Source organism: Malania oleifera, chromosome 4 (assembly GCF_029873635.1).
Source record: "Malania oleifera isolate guangnan ecotype guangnan chromosome 4, ASM2987363v1, whole genome shotgun sequence".
Lineage (NCBI taxonomy): Eukaryota > Viridiplantae > Streptophyta > Magnoliopsida > Santalales > Ximeniaceae > Malania > Malania oleifera.
The window spans coordinates 35,451,900-35,470,953 of record NC_080420.1 but is presented as its reverse complement, the minus strand read 5'-3'; the positions used below and the strand labels follow the sequence as shown (position 1 = coordinate 35,470,953).

At 39.2% G+C, this 19,054-nt stretch overlaps 1 long non-coding RNA gene across 1 annotated transcript in view; it reads left to right on the top strand.

Moving 5' to 3' along the window:
- LOC131152956 (uncharacterized) overlaps positions 1-19,054 on the top strand; it is a 56,377-nt gene that overhangs the window by 21,999 nt on the left and 15,324 nt on the right. The gene's annotated exons all lie outside the window — the stretch shown is intronic.

Genomic DNA, 19,054 nt, shown 5'->3' with positions numbered 1-19,054 from the left:
TGATTCTGGGGCTACACATTCATTTATAGCCCGAGATTATGTTAAATTGTGTGGGTTTGAGCCTCAGTAGTTAGAAATTAATTTGTCTGTTGCTACGCCGACTGGGACTGTAGGGGTATGTAGAAAGGTACTCAGGGACTGTCCAGTGGATATTCAGGGGAGGTTTTTGTTAGCTAATTTGGAGGTTTTAGACATGCATGGGTTTGAGGTAATCTTGGGCATGGATTGGCTAGCTGCCCACTATGCTAGCATTGATTGCCATCAGAGAGTGGTAGTGTTTAGACCTCCAGAGGGACAGGAGTACAAATTTGTAGGATCATATGTGCGCACCCCACCTTAGTTATTATTTGCTATTCAGGTGCATAGATGGCTATCAGAAAGTTGTCAGGGATATTTAGCCTATGTGAATGCTATATTAGAAGGGGAACTGAGGGTGGAGGATATCCCAGTGGTGAGGGATTTTCCTGATGTATTCCCCGAGGATTTTCCGAGACTACCTCCAGATCGTGAGGTAGAGTTCGTTATTGATCTGGTTTCGGGGATAGCACCGATTTCGAAGGAGCCGTATAGAATGGCACTGGCAGAGCTAAAAGAATTGAAAGAGGAGTTACAGGAGCTATTAGATAAGGGGTTCATTCGGCCAAGTGTGTCACCCTGAGGAGCACCAGTTTTTTTTGTGAGGAAGAAGGATGACTCGATGAGATTGTGCATCGACTATCGAGAAATAAATAAAGTTATTGATGATTTGTTTGACCAGTTACAGGGGACACAGATCTTTTCGAAGATAGATTTACACTCCGGGTACCATCAGGTGAAAGTCAGGGTGGAAGATGTTCTAAAGACGGCATTCAGAACACGGTATGGTCACTATGAATTTCTAGTTATGCCGTTTGGGTTTACGAATGCTCTTGCAGTGTTTATGGATCTTATGAACAGGGTTTTTCACCAGTACTTGGATCGGTTTGTGGTAGTATTTATTGATGATATACTGGTGTATTCGAAGAGTCCAAAGGAGCATGAGGAGCATATAAGTATAGTGTTGCAGGTGTTGCGAGAGAAGAAGCTATATGCAAAGCTCAAGAAGTGTGAGTTTTGGCTGGAACAGGTTACCTTCCTTGGACACGTTATATCCAAGGGTGGTATTTCTATTGATCCGAATAAAATTGAGGCGGTAGTTGACTGGGTACAACCAAAGAACGTGCACGAGATCAGGAGTTTCCTGGGATTGGCTGGGTACTACCGCAGGTTTGTTGAGGGCTTTTCTCGATTGTCAGGCCCGTTGACCAGATTGACCAGGAAAGGAGCGAAGTTTGAGTGGTCTGATGAATGTGAACAGAGCTTCCAGGAGTTGAAGTAGCGACTCATCACTGCGCCTGTGTTGACGATTCCTTCAAGAGAAGAGGGGTTCGTAATTTACAATGATGCATCTCATAAAGGGCTCAGATGCGTGTTGATGCAACGGGGGAGAGTGATAGCCTATGCCTCACGATAGTTGAAAGAATATAAGAAGAACTACCCTACCCACGATCTAGAGTTGGCGGTGGTTGTTTATGCACTGAAGATTTGGAGGCACTATCTGTATGGGGGTAGATGTGAGATATTTACTGACCATAAGAGTTTAAAGTATTTTTTCACACAAAAGAAATTGAATATGAGGCAGAAGAGATGGCTGGAGCTAATAAAGGATTACGACTGCACTATTAGCTACCACCCAGGAAAGGCTAATGTGGTTGCTGATGCTTTAAGTCAAAAATCAGTGGAATCATCTGTATCTGTAGTGGAGATTCAGCATCCGATTCAGATGGATCTGGAGAGGCTCGATGTGGAGCTGGTAGAGGGCGATTACCAGGCGTTCATTGCTGACTTGGTTTTACAGCCGACTCTACAGGAGAGGATTAAAGCAGCTCAGAGGAATGATGCAAAACTAGTAGAGCTTATGGGAAAGGTACAAGATGATTAGGAACCAGAGTTCAGCATTTCAGATGATGGAGCCCTGAGGTTCCATACCAGGTTATGTGTTCCTGCCGATCCTGAGATCAAGAAAGTCATTCTGGAGGAAGCACATCGATCCCTATATACTATACATCTGGGTAGCACTAAAATGTACAGGGATCTCCGAGAGTCCTTCTGGTGGAGCAACATGAAGAGGGAGATAGCTCAGTTTGTGGGTCAGTGTTTGACGTGCCAGTAAGTGAAGGCTGAGCATCAGAGACCGGCGGGATCGTTGTAGCCACTCCACATTCCTGAAAGGAAGTGGGAGCATATAGCAATGGATTTCATCTCAAGATTACTGCCAGCATTGCATGGACAGGATGCTATTTGGGTAGTGGTGGATCGATTGACAAAGACTGCCCACTTTTTGCCGATCAGAGTTAGCTACTCCATGGATAGATCGGTTGAGTTATACATCCAGGAGATAGTTAGACTCCACAGCGTCCCAGTGTCCATAGTTTCAGATAGAGACCCATGGTTTATATCTCGTTTTTGGAAGAGTCTGCAAGGGGCCATGGGTTCTCAATTGTCATTCAGCACAGCTTTTCATCCTCAGACAGATGGATAGATAGAGAGGACGATACAGATTTTGGAGGATATGCTGCGAGCATGTGTGCTGGATTTTGAAGGTCGTTGGATGCAGTATTTGCCACTGGTTGAGTTTGCGTATAATAACAGCTACCAGGCTAGCATTGGGATGGCATCGTATGAGGCACTGTATGGAAGGAGGTGCCGATCCCCATTATACTGGGATGAGGTTGGTGAGAGACAGGTATTGGGGCCAAAACTGATACAGCAGACTCAGGATAAAGTCAGACTCATCAGAGACAGGATCAGGACAGCGCAGAGCCGACAGAAGAGTTATGCTGATACTCGTCGGGGAGAATTGGAGTTTGACACAGGAGATCACGTGTTCTTGAAGGTGGCACCGTTGAAGGGTGTTATGAGGTTCGGGAGGAAGGGTAAGTTGAGCCCTAGGTATATTGGACTATTCGAGATTCTTGAGAGAGTGGGTCCAGTTGCCTATCGTTTGGCATTACCATCGGTCCTATTTAGGATCCATGACATATTCCACGTTTCTATGCTGAGGAAATACGTCTCAAACCCCTCCCATGTGATTAGATATGAAGCATTGGAATTGGGTGATACTTTAGCTTATGAGGAAGTGCCAGTGCAGATTCTTGATTGGAAGGAACAGGAGCTACGCACGAAGAAGATTCCACTGGTAAAAGTTCTATGGCGCAACCATGCCATTGAGGAGGCTTCCTAGGAATTAAAGGATCAAATGCACCAGAGATATCCGCACTTATTCAGTGGAGTTTAGAGCTGAGCCAATCAAGTGAATGGAATAGTATTGTAGTTTTTATTTGTATAGTGTAACGTAAGATAGATATAGTTTTTAGTTTTGAAACGTGAAAGGTTTTGAGAGAATTTTGAATAATTGTAATCTCTCAGAGCCCTCGTTGTAACCACGGTATTCCTCCGCCATAAGTGAGGGTAATCAATAAAAATTGGAAGTGTTTCACTAAGAAAGGAAAACAGAGGAATGGCAAATTTCGAGGAAGAAATTTTTATAAGGAGGGGAGAATGTAAAAACCGAAAAAGAGATATAAAAGATTAGTGGATTGATTTTCAAAATAATAATAATAATAATAATAATAATAATTAATTCATCATATTTAAAAGAAAAAGAAAAAAAATTAATTAAAATTTATTTTTATTTTATTAATAAAATTTATTATTATTATTATTATTATTATTATTATTATTATTATTATTATTATTATTATTATTATTATATATTTATATATTACATCACCTGAAGCTTAAGGAAGCTTCAAGTGATTTTGAAATTGGCGCAGCATCCCCCCCCCCCCATCATCTATCTTCTTCTTCTTTTATTTTTTTTTCTTTTCTCTGCTATTCTCCTACAACTCTCTGAACTCTCTCTCTCTCTCTCTCTCCTCACGTTCTCTCTCCCTCTCTCCTCGATTTCGTGATGGATTTTCGCCTGATCGAAAATCCGAAGATACCACTGGACTCCATTCGCCGCTGCCGTCATTTCTACCGGAGCGGATCGGTAGTAGGAGTTCCCTGGGGTAAGTCATTTCCCCATTTTTCTTTAATTTATTGTGAAATATAAGCCCAATTGACGAACGGACACCACCACGAGAATCTAGAGATGATTCTCTACAAGTCTAATGGGATGGAATTCTCATAGGGGTGTCGGGCCAAAACCCCAAATTTGGGATGCGGCGATTATTAAGGGTCTTATTTTTAATGAATTAGCATTAATTTAGAAATGCTAAAATATTGAGCATCTGAGACTGAAGTAGGATTTCTGAAATTTAGGGCTCAGGTGAGCGCCGCGTGTGTAATTTTGGGACCCGCAGGTAAAATTTGAAAAATTAAGTAGGGATATTAAATAATAGTTTAAATATTAATTTGAGGTATATGGAGCCTAAGGAAGGCTAGATGAGTATTATTTTGGAGAAATAGATTAATTAATTTGGGGAAAAATGTAAATTTCAGGAGTTGAATTTCAGGTGCTAAGGGCGTAGGATTTGGGTCCTAAGGAATTTCGCAATAGCCAGATAAGGGAATAAACTAAAGCAGTAATTTTCCATACAAATTATTATTGATTATGTGTAAATTTATTTTCAAAAAAGCATATGTTATATTGTGTATTACGAATAAAATGTATGATTGGGAAAATACTGCTATGATGATTAAAATTTATATGTATGTATGAGATGTAAGTAATTCACGATTTTAGAATATGAAGTATGACTTTTAACAGCATATGCGTGGCATGAATATTATTTTGTGTGAAATGTATTATGATGTGAAAGATTTTACGAACAAAGCATGATTTCAGGTATTATGAAAATATGAGTTATGTTATGATGGTTTTGACGATTATGTGATAAATGATATATTTTCAGAATATATATACCTGAAACAATTTTGGCGCGAGGCCATATATTTATTTTATCGGCACGAGGCCGTATTTATGTTTTTGGCGCGAGGCCATATATTTATGTTATCGGCACGAGGCTTTATTTATGTTATTGGCGCGAGGCCATGTATTTATGTTATCGGCATGAGGCTGTATTTATGTTATTGGCGCGAGACCATGTATTTATGTTATCGGCACGAAGCCGTATTTATATTATCGGCACGAGGCCGTATGTGTGTTATTGGCGCGAGGCCACGTATTTATGTTTTCGGCACGAGACCGTAATTACTATATTTTCGGCACGAGGCCGTAATGATGTTATATATATGGTCATGTATTATATGTTATCACCACCAGGATGTTAGTTTAGTTCAGTTCAAGGGCTCCATACCGTAGCTATATGTGTAGATCAGATATCTACATCAAATTAGTACTAATCATCCCACGAGGGGATGGGAGATGGATAGTCGATGTGGCGTTTAGTAGAGTGTGGACGTCCACCTGACAGTCCAGACCAGGGTGTGGCGGGCTCATCTTACTTACAGACATATTTGATTCGGCAGTGGTCGGCCAGCCATTGTCGGGTTTCGCATTCGGGCTGCACAACCCGTCATGAGTGGTAATACATGACACCAGCTAGTTAGTCATCCTGGGTTTGTTTTCAGTGTTACAGTTATAACAGATGATTTTATGTATGTTATGATTTATTAACATATGTGAAAATATATGTTTACCTAGTATGATATGATGATGTTTATAGAATTATGAAATGTACTGTATACGTACAAATGCATTAAATATTCATGTTGCCACATAACTGTATTTAGTTTATTTTCCTTTACTGAGAAGTTTCTTACCCCCGAGCATTAAATGATTTTCAAGAAATCCAATGAGACCGGCGGGCTAGAGCCGCCATTGAGTGATTGGAGCTTCCCTACTAGAAGGGTAAGCATTGAACTAGGATCGGGAGTTTTTGTTGTTTAATCCTAGTGTTATTTTGAATTTTTGAGGTTGTATATCATAATAGTATTTTGATGTTATAGAAAGCTCTGGTATTATGTTTTATGATTGGATGTTTGAGATTTTATGTTTACTGCTGCTAGGTTTTCTGCTGTGTTTGACAGGTGTCCCCGCTACTCACGGGTTTGAGTTGACCATTTTATTTATTGTGATAATTTATGTTAAGAAATTGTGGGTCATTACAGTCAGCATCAAAATAGAGATCGAACTCAAAAATTCAACAATCTCCTCCTTTTTGATGATGACAAACATCGAGAAGCAAAATAGGCTAAGTCTAAAAATGCTCCCCCTAAGAATATGCATAAAATGAAGTATAAGTCATATAGCTCAAGCATATATACTAAAGAACACATTTCAACTTATATGCATTCTATTTTTAGCAATAAGATGCAAATATATACATGCATGCAGCTAAGATAATTACCCCATTTAAAATATTGTCCTTAAAAAAAATTTACCCCATTTAGTCAAACATTTTGCTCATATAAAAAGTTCTCCCCCTTTTGGCATCAGTAAAAAAGGACTAAGTATAAAGATTTGTCATTTAAAACAAACTTAGCGAAAGAGAAGTCCCTCGTTTTGAAAAAATCTTTACCCTCTTTTTAACTTTTAAGCACAAAACATTCTTCCCTTGTTATTATATAGTATTTTGGGCATTAAATAATTTTAAATATATAACATTTAGGCACATAAGCAAGAAAAAAATTTCACATATAAAATCATTTCTTGTCGAATAATAAGATATATGTAAATATATATATATATATATATATATATATATATGTATATATAAATATATATCCCCCTTATGATATTTTCAAGAAGTGTTTGGGGTGTGCTTGCTGAAAAAGAACTTTAAAAATCATGCTCAGGCAAGCAGAATTTTTCTGGTTTTTCATTTAAGCACGCAAAATATAACCAGAAAAACACAACCACAATAATGCTAAAGATTTGGCAATCACATGCAAGATCATATGGTAAAATTAAGGACTATGTGGCAAGTATTATATTTTTCACTTAAGGTATTCAATAATAATAACAATCAAGCACATGCCACAATAATTTCAAAACACATTTAAGCCCAAAATACTGGTAAGCATAGCAAGATAAGAGTTTAGTTTAAGATCCCCTCCCCCCCCCCCCCCCCCTCTTTTTTTTTAAATTGAATCCAAGCTTAAATGAAGTAAACTGCTTATACTTAATAAGGATTAATTTCATTAAGTATGCCAAGTAGAATAAGCAATCATTTTTAAGTCTTTTAAAATGAATATACTAGATTAAGATTTATTCATTTTACCATTTGACTAGTATAATCATCCCTATGGGTCACACATGCATCAGAAAATATCTATTAAGGCATAAGATAAAGCACCTAACCAAGAAAAATCCATATCAAAACATAGAACTTTAGAAGTGGGATATGATGTTCAGGGTTCTTAGAAGAGCTTCAATATTCAAAAAGTAAAGCATGATGCATATGAATTCTTTATGCTCTTTCTCTAGGGATGGAGCTTAACTCCTCTAACTATTCGATGATTACGCTAGGATGAAATTTTGATATTTCTATTTAATTTTTCACTCATCCTTTCAAAAATATTTTAACATTTTTATCATCATAATCATCTGTGTACATGGATTTGGTTTGGAAAAATTTCACCGAAATTTCGATAGCATGTCGACTGTAAATTAAACATTTCCCAAATTTTTATACACCAAGACCTGATAGATTCAAGCAATTAATTCAAGATAATTCAGTTTGAGCATGCAAGAACCTATTTTTACTACCAACATGCAATACACAACATACTGCATCAGCTATACAATTTTCCATACAAGCATACAAGTAAATAAGTCTCTGCAACAGCCTTGCAGATGGCGTTCCATGCAATCCAGTATTATCAAACAGTATATCCAATAACAGTTCACAATACTAGATAATCACGAATCACTATCCATCAAGATATAATTTGAACAATGAACAACAGTGGATAGTTATGAGTTTAGTGTTGTGTTGCTTTTCATAAAGGCATATGGAAATATAATAATGAGAGCATTCAAAAGAGTTATGAAATTTTGAAAAGAAATGCTCCCTTTGTGTTATGCACTTATTCATTTTATGCCATTTTCATCTCCAAATATTTTAGCCAAGGTTCCTAAGATTTTCAATGGATTTAGACTTGGCATGAATGCGTTAGGCTTATTTAACCAAAAAGTCACAATGAATATTCATTAAAGTGATAAGCCAATGTCTGCCTCTTTTCTTATGATTTTCAACTGCCTCTTTTCTTATGATTTTCAATATGTAAGAGGCACGAGTTCAGATGGCTTTTCATTTTTAAAATTCATTCATAGGTTTCTCAGTCATTTAATTGCATTTCCATATATGTTGAAACCTATAGCAATTATATTTAGCCATTTAAGGTTCACAAAGATGAAACTCTAAATTATTTGATTTAAAGTTTGAGAGCTCATGAAGATAATTTTAACACTCTTAAAGCTCCACCCATACTCCTACTTCAAGGGATGTATTTAACAAAAATTTTGATAATATACACATAAAAACAAGAAGTCTGTGGGTTCAATGCATTTAGCACATTTGAATCTTCCTTTATTGGCACATCGACATACACTACACTTCCACCATCCTCTCGTTGTGGATATTTCGAATTCAATTCTAATATGTAATCATTCTTATCAATATCTAATCCTTAATATATTTTTGGTTTAAAACTTTCTAACTTCATCCTCCTTCTATATTGAGTCACCATCATTGGTCCAAAACTATACTCAATGTCAGTCAGTCCATATATAATCTCATAATTAACATATAATAAAATAATAATTTTATTAGTTGACGAACTTGACACCATTCTAAATTTTTAATATCAAATCTAAGCTACTTCTCAATTGTATGTAGTAGATTCTTCTATTCGAATTCACAATTTGTTGATTACTATCCTATTAATAAATATATTATTCACTATAATAGTCTAAAATTATAAATAATAAATAACTATCACTAAAATAAAATTACTACAACAGATATCAGCCATTACAAAGTCACTACTTAATATAATACTAATAAAATTAACTACGTTTATGGTAACTACAACCAACAATTTTAACTCTATAATTTGAAAACAAATAAAAATACTTAAATTTTCAACTAAACTATTGTAAATATTTTTTTTTCTAATAAAAATTAAAAAAATAATGACAACTTGCATATTTTTTCAATATGATAAAAATAAAATATTATTTCCCACGTAACAACTAATTTTTCAAATTAATATATTTTACTTAATAACTAGATTCAAATCAAATTCTTATTATTCAAATTGTCAACTAAACTAACATAATTATTATTTTCTTACAAAAATAGGTTTTAACTGCAACTGAAGAATTACTTTTCCCTAAAACTATTCTTTTAATTTAAAAAAATTTAGTAAAAATTACTTCTTTAACAAATTGGTGCTGCTAAAAATTTTTGAATAAATATTAACTTCAATTCAAAATAAATATCTGAATAGAAATTGTTCAATAAATATTAATTCCTATTTACTTCAAATCAACATTATTTCTAACAAAATTTCAGGAAATAATTATTTTCAAATCAATTGAAACTATTTATTCTCACAATAATATATTATCAAAGAATTTCACTCTATATAATTAAATATTACAAAAGTAGAACATAATAATAAATATTTAGATCAAGAGTTTAGACCGTTTGATATATATATTTCATACGAGAAGAAATATGGTCCTGTCTTTTCTGCTCATCAAATCATGTGTCTTTGCTTATAGATGAGGAAAGGTCATGGCCTTGCCATCACCACGGCGGAGCAGGTGGGAAAAGAAGTCTGCTTTTTCCAAAGTGCTCTTCTTTTCTACGCTTTTGGGGAAGTGCGCGCTTGAGCAGCTAGCTCCAAGCAGGAAAGGCAACAAGGAAACCACATGGGGCCTAGCTCACAATTAACTCACCTAAACCCCCATGCCTATTTTCTTTACTTTCCCATACCAGTGGGCTCCTTCGACCTTCCATAATCTAGAGAGAAAGAGGATACTTAAAATCAATTTACATTACAAACAATAAAGTAACCTGTCTGAGGTGAAGATCGTTTAAATTCAAATTCTAAAATCAAAGCTCTCAAACGCTAATTGTCAAAATTTGAATGACAAAAACAGACAATCACGGTCAGTAAGTCTTTCTCCTACAATCCATCCCAAAATGATCTTTAAGAATACGTTATATTTTATACAAATTGATCTCAAGTAAAGATAGTCTAGGCTCTTCTAAACTTTTGCTTGTAAAATGGCAAACTCCTTGTAAATTATTCTTATATAGCATGAACTACATAAAATGGAAGATCAGAATTAGTTCGATTGCCGTTCTCCATCTCTTCTTTTTTATGACAGGCAGCAGCCATACACAAAACACTAGCCCGAAAATTTTTAACTATGTAATTAACATAACATATGGTTGCATGCATGCTCTCTGCAAGTTTCCTAGAAATTTTATAGCCCTAGTTAATTAAATATACGATGCACGGACGTCGCATGAGAGAATAAGACCGAACTATATATTTATTTACTCCAATTTGCTGCATATAATTCTCAAAGCCTCAAATTGAAAATCCCATCCAAATAAAACAAAAGTTCAACAAAGCTAAACATTCTTATATACAAACCGTATTGCCCTGAGTTCATAATCAATCAAAACCTGAAAATCTCAAACAGCTAGGCACATCACTTTTTCAAGAAGTGATGATTTTCTTCCAATGGATAACAGAGCTCTAGCTCTTTACCAATAGCACTGGTACATCTACTAATTAGTTTGCAAAAAGCAAAATCAAATGATAACACAATAAAAGATAGATACATGCTAAAAACACCTGCTAGCATGATTTTACAATTGAACTCCCATTTCAAAAAGCTAGCCAATCACGCAGATAGTCTGTATTGGTACGTAGTGTCAATTTCTTTCAAAACAGGAAACGAAAACATACAAGTAACTTTACTTTCCACGAAGCCCTCTGAAATAGGCGGGAGGGTTAGCCTCGAAGATAGACCTTGGCATCACAAAACCCTTCCGGCCGGGAGCCTTCATCATCTTCACCGCAGTCCTCACCGCTCCAGGGCACAACATCCTAAAACTCTTCCAAAGCAGCACCACAACCACCCTGATGGGGCGGAGCAGCATGCCGCAGCACCAGAAGAAGGGGAACAGAAGCACCCTACTCATCACGCAGCACAGCCGGAGCAAGATAACAAAACTCTTCCAAGGCAGCACCAGAACCGCCCTGATGAGGCGGAGCAGCATGCCGCAGCAATAGAAGAAGGGGAACAGAAGCACCCTACTCATCACGCAGCACAGCAGGAGCAAGATCACAGCCTTTGCCAGAAATGGGGGGGAACATGAATCCACTGCCGGACTTTGTCTTGCATGTGAACCCAAACATTTACATGTGAACCCAAGCTGACACATCCGTGGACTTAATTTTCTTATATATAATAATTATTATCAAACGTGACCTCCAACTTAATTTTTTTTTTCTTTTTGCCTTTTATTTTTTGGTTGAAGATCAAAATTGGCCAATGGGGTTTTCTAATGAGAAGTAATTTTTTAATAACTTTAGTGTGGTGTGTGCCTAAATTAGAAGGCAAGGTTGTTGAATTTTTTTTTATATCTAAAATTGTAATTTTATAATTAGAAATAGTAAATTTTTGCTTACATCTTACTTAAAACTAGACGAGTAAAATTGATCGTAACATTAAGAGAAATCAGAAATCTTGTGATATTACGTTAGAAGAGAATAGCTTTCCTTAACTTTATTCTTACATGTAATTTTTGTCTTTAAAAAAAATTGGACGGAATCTTTCACCCGATTTTTTATAAGGTTTCATTCTCACTTAATAATGCAAATTTAAGCAATAATATCATTTAGGGATTGAATCCAAATCAGTAAGTTGTCATTCGCATTTCTCTATGAAAATGATAGTCAAATTCTCCTTCTTTTCATGTTCTCGAAGTAAGCAAATTAAGATGTTTCATTATTATAAGATTATGGTTTGAAGGTGCTTGTGTGTGAAAATCCTACTATTTTAGTCCATGTTGTTGACTAGTGAGGCTATGAGTAAGACGTCTAGACATGAAGAATTTTCAATTTCATCATTAATAAATTTATGGTTTAAGACTATTCCACAACAAGTTTCATAATTCAAAACTAGTACAAGTAAAATAAATTTATGTTTTAAGGCAATATTTAAATATTTACAATTATAATTTAAGGAAAACCAAGAACTATTCCTTCTTCTAACCCATTTTTAGGTTATTCCTTTTAATACCGACCGAAAACCCTCCCCCCCCCCCCCAACTATGTTTACAATTATAAATTTAAGGAAAATAAATTTGAATCATTCGAGCTATTTATATTCGTAAGTACCAAAAAGAATATATGTTAATTAGTTATTAGGGATGTCGCGACGTCCCGGACCCGGCCCAGAGAACCAATCTCTGGTTTAAAAATGGGTTCGGCTTGCGAACTGGGAAAAATGAATGTGTATTTTGAAAATGTGAATTTTCGTGAAAAACGATGTGTGGTGGAGTCGCCACTAACCTTTTGAAGTGTGGTTAGAACACTTGATTACTACCCCGTTAGGGGTAGAATCGGTCTACGTCACCAAAGTTAGGTTCGGGAGTATGGTTACGCAAGGGGAAGGTATTAGCACCCCCTACACGCCCGTTCTTACGAATGGTACCAGATTAATAAAGAGTTTTCCCGAAATAAATGTAATAAGCCTTTAAAGATCACTCCCTTTCAAAAGTCAAAAACAAAATGAAAATACTATATAGGTATTCCCTCAGAACCGGGGCAATCTAGTACTCCGAAGAGTCAATGTTCTCGTTTGCAATCATCGGGAAGGAAAATCGAAAATAGGATACAAAATACGCTCCCGAGGATTTTGAAATCTATAGGTTTTTTTTTTTTAAGTATCAAAAATACTATTTCGGGAGGTTTTTGAGATTGGTTCGGGATTGGAATGAATTTTTCTTATGCCTAAAAAGATATTTTTGTGATTTTTCCTAAGTGTGAAAATGATTTTTGATATTTTTCCCAAACTTTCAAAATAACACAAATGAAATCAATTGAAACCAAAATGTGAAAATACTTTTGGAATTTTTGAAAATTTCATGATTTTTGTGAATTTTATGGATACAACAATAATATGCAAGCGAAATGGAGAAAACTGGGGTGAACCAGTTTGGGAATGGTGAGCCGGTCAAACGTTGACCAGTGTGGGGGGGAAAAACCAGTTTAAGGTCTTGGTCGAGACCAATGATTTTCCGGAATTTTCCAATGTCCTTCCGAATACAACAGAATTTTAGACAACAATCACGAAAGTCATGGTTTTAAAGATATGCCTTTAGAATGTATTTTTGAAAATCTTGAATGTAGGGAAACAAATCTAACCTTTGCCAAACATGTTAGAAACTTTCTTGGATTTTCTTCAAAAATTTTCAAAGGTAAATAAGTTTCAAAGCTTTAAAAATTTTTGAATTTTCTTTGAAATTTTTTTTTTTGAATTTTTGTGTCTTTTATGAAATTTTTTTTGTTTTTTGTTTTTTTATGAGTTAAAAGGAAGCTATTTAAAGTAAAGAAAAGTGAAATAAAGTCAAATAAACCAACAGAGGCCGATTAGGGAAAGGGGGACGGAAATGTAACATAGGAAGAGAAAGTTCATTGGTCTTACCTATCGTCTTTTTCTCCTTCGGTCTTCTTCTCCTGTCTGTGAATCCGCAAGGTTAGTCTACAGCGCCTTCCCGAGGGTTGTTCTTGAGTTCTGATTTGAGGCACTAGGGAGTACCTTCTTCAAATGGAGTGACCCGGTACCGGTAAGAAAAGGGATCAATCGATCGCTTGATCTTCTTTCGTTTTCCTCTGCTCCGGTCTTCTTTTCCTGCTGATGAGTCTACTAGGGCCGCTCTACAACGTCTTCCCGAGAGTTGTTCTTGAGCTCTGATTTGAGGCACTACGGGGTGCCTTCTTCAAATGGGGTGACTCAACACCGATAGGAAACGGGATTAGTCGACCTCTTGATTTTTACTCAAAAAAAAAAGACTAACTTCACAAACTCGTGATAGAAAACTTCAATATTTGAAATCTTCTCCTTACCACCACTAAGAGCTCCTTCTTTGTGCTTGAAATGAGAGGGCTATTTATAGGCTTAGCTTGGGGCAAGCATAGGAAAGAAGACATAGGGGAGTCATGATGGGGGGAACCAAGTATGGGAGGAAGAATGATGAAGGGAAATTAGCATGGGAAGAATGATAAAAGGAGAAAACATGACATGTGGTGAGTGATGATGGAGGGAACAAAGTATGGGATGAAGAATAATGAAGGGAATATAGTATGGGAAGATTGGTAAAGGGAAGAAACATGACATGTGGTGAGTGATGATGGAGGGAACAAAGTATGGGATAAAGAATAATGAAGAGAATATAGCATGGGAAGATTGATAAATGGAGGAAACATGACATGTGGTGAGTGATGATGGGGGGGACAAAGTATGGGATGAAGAATTATGAAGGGAATATAGTATGGGAAGATTGGTAAAGGGAAGAAACATGACATGTGGTGAGTGATGATGGGGGAACAAAGTATGGGATGAAGAATTATGAAGGGAATATAGTATGGGAAGATTGATAAAGGGAGGAAACATGACATGTGGTGAGTGATGATGGGGGGACAAAGTATGGGATGAAGAATTATGAAGGGAATATAGTATGGGAAGATTGGTAAAGGGAAGAAACATGACATGTGGTGAATGATGATGGAGGGAACAAAGTATGGGATGAAGAATTATGAAGGGAATATAGTATGGGAAGATTGGTAAAGGGAAGAAACATGACATGTGGTGAGTGATGATGGGGGGACAAAGTATGGGATGAAGAATTATGAAGGGAATATAGTATGGGAAGATTGATAAAGGGAGGAAACATGACATGTGGTGAGTGATGATGGGGGAACAAAGTATGCTTGCATTTGACAAATTAAAATAAATAAATAAATAAATAATAATAATAATAATAATAATAATAATAATAATAATATGAGGGTTCTAGAAGCTGTGTGGAGCCCATTGGAGATGTGTGGGTCCCACGCGCCATGTGGGGTCCACAAGCCGTTTGAGGGTTACAAAAGCCCGAGCTAGCAAGGCGCCGGATATGTGGATCCGAACTAGCATACCAGAGGGGGTAACGTGCACCGGATGTAGGAATCCGAGCTAGCGTACCAGGAGACGTGGGACCACAAACCGTGTGGGGCCCCAATTGAGATAGGGGCCCACAAGGGACATAAGGGACTTAAAAGATTGTGTGGGGTCCACAAGCCATCATTAAGGGTTATAGGAACTTTTAGGAGAACCCGAGAGGCAGTAGACACAAGCCGCCAAAAGAGGGAAGGGCACGGATGTAGGAATCGGATGTAGGAATCGAAGCAGGACGAACTCTTTCCTCCCTTGGTAACGTGAGCCGCCAGGAGGAGGAAGGAACGCAGACGAGAAGGACTAACGGCATCGGCTGTGGTTCCTTTCGTTCTCCCTAGAACTCCAGGGGAATCCTGGCTGTAGGAAATACATAAGGACTGAGAGCAAACAAAGAATGGTATAAGTGAGGATCGTGTGGGCCTAGAGTACCAGGAGAAGTGAGGGTCCCAAACCGTTTGTGGGGCCCAATTTGAGATATGTGGGTCCCACAAAGCCATGGGGACCCTTAAAAAGATGTGTGGGGTTCCACCAAGCCATTTAAGGTGATATAGGAACCCGAGCCAGTAGACACAAGCATGCCGACCGAAAGAGGTACGTGCATCGGATGTAGGAATCCGAGCTAGCGTACCCAGAGTAGGTAACGCATGCATCGGATGTAGGAATCCGAGCTAGCGTACCAGAGGGGTAGTAACGTGCACGGATGTAGGAATCCGAGCTAGCGCTACCAAAGAGGGTAACGTGCATCGGATGTAGGAATCCAAGCTAGCGTACCAGGGAGAGTGGGGGTTCCACAAACCGTGTGGGGCCCAATTTGAGATATGTGGGGCCCACCAGCCATGTGGGACCCTAAAAAGATATGGGTGGGGTCCACAAGCCATTTAAGGTTATAGGAAGCCCGAGTCAGTAGACACAAGCATGCAAAGAGTGGTAACGTGCATCGGATGTAGGAATCCGAGTTTAGCGTATCAGAGCATGGTAACGTGCATCGGATGTAGGAATCCAAGCCTAGCGTACCAGAGGTGGTACGTGCACACGGATGGTAGGATCCGATCTAAAAGCGTACACCAAAGAGGGTATCGTGCATCGGATGTAGGAATCCAGCGAGCGTAATACCAGGAGAAGAAGTGGGGTCCACACAAACGTGTGGGCCCATATTTGAGATATGTGGGGCCCACAAGCCATGTGGGACCTAAAAAGATGTGTGGGGGTCCACAAGCCATTTAAGGGTTATAGGAAACCCGCGCCATAGACACACGCATGCAAGCTGTGCCCATCGTATTGTAAGAATCCGAGTTAGCGTACCAGAGCAGGTAACGGCATCGGATGGGAATCCCCACACGAGTGCGATACCAAGAGGGGGGGAACAGTGCGATGTAGGAAAATCCGAGATAGCTACACAGAGCGGCATATCGGATGTAGATCCAATCTAGACTCGAGAAGTGGGGGGTCCACAAAACGCTGGTGGAGGCCAATTGGAGAATGGGGCCCACAAAAGAATTGGGGACTACAAAGATGTTGTGGAGTCCACAAAGCCCTTTACGGGTTCTAGGGACCCGAGCTGCAACAACAGCCACGAGGTCACGTGCATGGATGGATCGAGCTATAGCGTCTAGAGCGGTACGTGCTAATGATAGTAGAATCCGAGGCAGCGTGAACCAAAGGGGTGGAACGTGCAACCGTATGAGAATCGAGCTACGTTAACCAAAGCGGTCGTGCATCGGATGTAGGAATCCAATAAAGCTAGGTACCAGGCGAGAAGTGAGGTCACAAACCGTGTGGGGCCCAATTTGAGATATGTGGGGCCCACAAGCCATGTGGGACCTAAAAAAGATGGTGGGGTCCACAAGCCATTGAAGGGGATAAGGGACCCGAGCTAGCAGGCACAGCATGCCAAAAGAGGTAACGTGCATCGGATGTAGGAATCCGAGCTAGCGTACCATGATAAGTGAGGTCCACAAACCATTGTGGAAAGGTTTTGACATGAGGTCTCCTCGGAAAGGCCTGGTTTAAAATTGGGGGTGCGACAGCTGCCCCTCTTTATAGGTCTTGTTGCTTTGGGGTAACAGTAGGAACTCTCCTACGTTATTTATAGCAACAGGCCTATAAAGATAAAAGACACCTATTTTAGCCAGGCCATACAACTGACCACATGTCGTGTTCTGAGTAGAGTCATGTGCTAAGTAGGAGGATGGAGGGTGACCCGAATTGAAGACCTGGCATGATCTAGTCCATCCTGGGAAAACATAGATCGAATGGTTGAGGAGGGGTGCCACGTGTTAGTGACTGAGGGCTTGGTCAAATGTGACCTTGATCAAGGCGTGGCATAATCCTGACCATCCTTGGAAAACACAGATCGTGCAGTGATCAGGGTGGCCACGCAGACTTTTTGTGTGTGGGGGGAAAATGAGCCACGTGTTGGTGACTGATTGGCAGGTCAAAACGCGACCCGGATCAAGGCATGGCACAATCTTGAACGTCCTTGGAAAACACAGATCGTGCGGTGATCAGGGGTGTCACGTGTCAGTGACTGAGTGGTTGGTGTATGTGGATGTGGATCAATGACGTGGCCCAATCCAAGCCATCCTTGGAAAACACAAATCGTGCGGTTGAGGGACCGGTGCCACGTGTAAGTGGCCGAGTGGCTGGTCAAATATGTCAGGATACAAGGACTTGGCACAATCCAAGCCATCCTTGGAAAACACAAATCGTGCGGTTGAGGACCGGTGCCACGTGTCAGTGGCCGAGTGGCTAGTGTATGTGGATATGGATCAATGACGTGGCCCAATCCAAGCCATCCTTGGAAACACAAATCGTGCGGTTGAGGACCGATGCACGTGTCAGTGGCCGAGTGCTGGTCAAATGTGACTGGGATCAAGGCATGGCACAATCCAGACCGTCCTGAGAAACAACAAACGTGTGGTGATCCGGGTGGCCACACAGACTTTTGCTGTGTGGGGGAAGACTGAGCCACGTGTGGTGGACTGATGGCTGGTCAAACGTGACGGATGAAAGGCATGGCACAATCCTGACGTCCTTGGAAAACACAGATCGGGCGGCTGATCAGTGTGCACGCAGACTTTGTGGCATGATGGAGAATGATGCCACGTGTTGCGTGACCGAGTGGCCTGGTCAAATGTGACCGGATCCAAGGCATGGAATAATTCCTGGGGACCGTCCTGGAAAAACACAGATCGTTGCGGTGATCATGGTGGCCACGCAGAATTTTGATCGGATGGACATGAGCGGGTTGCCACGTGGTTGAATCTAGTGGCTACGAGCACTTGGATAATTTAAACCAAATTTGAGTTACTCTTCATTTTACTGAATTTCATTCTCTCGAAAGCCCTCTCTCTTCTCTCTTCTCTTCCTCCCTTTCACCCCTCTGTTCCCCTTTCCAATCTCTGTTCTCTAGGCTTTTTGCTGCAAACTCAAAACCTAGCCCCACCTCCGTGATTTCTTTCTTACTCTTGCCTATCTCAAGCTCTCTCTCTCTAATACCGCTTCTTCAGAGACCTTAGTCTTGGCAAACTTAAGATCCACACTTAGAAGTGACCAGCTCCGATTGGCCTCCGATTCTTTCTCACGTCAGATCTGGAGAGCTCTGGTGAAGCCCGACAAAAAATGATGGTCCGGGAGGGGCTCGGTAAGGAAGATCCGACAGATGCAAGGCTAGGAGTCTTCCGAACTCCCAAAGGAGATAAGTTCTTTCTTCCTTCCCTTTAATATATATAGAGATATCTCATGTGGTATGCTTATACTGATTGTGGAAATTTAGGGCTGAGGTATTTCTGAGTGGAAGTTAGGTTTAGGGTT